Source organism: Limulus polyphemus, unplaced genomic scaffold, assembly GCF_000517525.1.
Source record: "Limulus polyphemus unplaced genomic scaffold, Limulus_polyphemus-2.1.2 Scaffold259, whole genome shotgun sequence".
NCBI classification, from domain to species: Eukaryota; Metazoa; Arthropoda; class Merostomata; order Xiphosura; family Limulidae; genus Limulus; species Limulus polyphemus.
The window spans coordinates 689003-691166 of NW_013665869.1; the positions used below are offsets into that span (position 1 = coordinate 689003).

General features: G+C 32.6%; 1 protein-coding gene across 1 annotated transcript in view; it reads left to right on the forward strand.

Annotated features, from left to right (window-relative positions):
• Positions 1-1793: 1793 nt before the first annotated feature.
• LOC106478891 overlaps positions 1794-2164 on the forward strand; it is a 71460-nt gene continuing 71089 nt past the window's right edge. The window contains exon 1 of the mRNA XM_022382576.1: positions 1794-1867. The gene's annotated coding sequence lies outside the window, so the exon portion shown is untranslated. The remainder of the gene's footprint in view (positions 1868-2164) is intronic.

The following is a 2164-nucleotide window of genomic DNA, read 5'->3' on the forward strand; positions in this document are numbered from 1 at the left end:
TGTCGCTAAAGTTTCGTCGGAACGAAGTTACGGAAAATCAATTAACAAACGGAGACGTAACAATATTCTTACACAATTCTTACCTGATGATGACAAAACTTTGTCGAAACGTTGTACATTTGCTGCTATGTTAAACTTATATTAAAGTTTTTCTTCATTAACCATTCAAGCCGTCTCCAGCCATTATTAGTCTCAAAGTGGGTTCCTCATGGAATGAAGGCTGAACTGTTTGCTATCCTACAAGCACTTCTATGGCTAGAAGATTCAGATGTTACGAAAGCTCTGATAGTTAGTAACTCTTTAAGTTCATTAATTTCGATTAAGAACGGTTCCTTTTCATCTAATCCAATGTTACTGAATGAAGTATTTACATGCCTTGTCCGTTTATGCCCCCGTATTGTCATCAAATTTCTCTGGTTCCCTAGCCATGTGGGAATCCAGGGAGATGAGGTTGTTGATCATCTTGCCAAGGATGCGTTAACATATCCTGGGGTCACAAACGTTTCTGTTGAAATTGGTGACCTCTATGGCCAAGTCGATAAATTCATTTTAGATTCCTGGCAGTACAGATGGAATTCAGTGAAACAATCAAATATATATAAGAAAATTGTTCCTGTTGTTTCTTCTCACATCAAGTATGCATGTACGAATAGACGCCAAGAAATTATCATAACACTCCTCAGGTTTAATTGCACAGGTCTAAATGGACATCTCTACAAAATTAAAACACATCCCAATGGTGAATGCAGCGATTGCTCAAATTTTGAAAATCCGGAACACATTATCATGGATTGCATATATTACCAAAGAGATCGAGCAGCCAAAAAACAACAGATGTGTATCGTTTAAGTCCCTCTTACCTACCTCTTTCTGTTAACTACTGATTATCTCTATTCGGCGATTTATAACTTCGTAATAACTAACAACCTAAAAATTTAATGTCCCTTTCCTTTTACTAATAGGGCTATTTCTTGTTATCTTCGTTTCGAATGGCTGGAGTAGCCCCCAGTCGAGAAGAACTAACTACGTAACCCTTTTTTGATAATCACGAGATATTGTTAGAGCAAATTAGTACTAATTATTACTCGATGGTGTTATTCTTCATGAAGTGGTTTAATTTTGGATTATTGTGTGTGTGTTTTTTTTTTTTAATTGGGCTTTTTCATCTTTTTGTTCTTTTTGTTAATTTCTTTTTTTTTTATTGAAATTAATGATATTGATATCGTATTGTTTATTAACGTTTGTATTAAATCCTGGTTTATTAATTTTTTAGTAAGTGATAAAATTTGTATTCCAATTATTTGACAGTTTTATTTTAGATTTCTGTTGCTACAGTTTAATCATTTTTTGTTGTTTTTTTTGATCGACCCAAGTTGTAGCGGTGCCTTTTTTAGTCTATTACGGCGCTAGTCCTGGATGGTGATTAACAAATTTGAAATGTTTCTAGATGCATACTAGGAACAGATATCAAACACAAACATTTCCTCAGATGAGGTTTTAATGGATTTGGGGCAAACATACTACAGGAGACCCAACTACGTATTGCGTATATTTAAAATTATCAGTTATAATTGAACCGGCTAGTCGCTTGGATGTAAAAAAAAAAAGAAACCCCAAACATGTAATTAGTTGCGAAGCTTGTTACTTGTAATACACTTTCTTGTAAAAAAAATAATAATAAATAAAAGTTTCACCAACAATGCTTTACAATGTATTTATATATTAATAGGTTTCGAGAGACGTTATGCTATCGGTGAATAATGCATTTTTCAAATAATTGTTTGAATAAAATCACGCAAGGGACATTGGGATTTAAGGTTCAACATGGCGGTTGATGCATCTGATACAGCATGGAGAATTTAACTGGGTAATTTATTTTTTAGGTTTTTTTTTTTTTCCTTGAGAGTACTATTTACGACCATCATGTTTAATAGTAACAAAAGTAAATAAGTTTTTTATTAAAAAGTATATTGAAAGCCAGTTTATCTTCAGGATGATCGTGAATGATTAAAATATGTAACTTGCAACTACAACTAGTCTACAGTACAAGTAATTATACTATAGTGTTACTAATAGTAATAGTCCTAGTATTCATTAACAGTAAGTTAAGAACTGTTAGACATAGAATAATATAGTTTAAGTGGTAGTAATATGAGTATGTTTA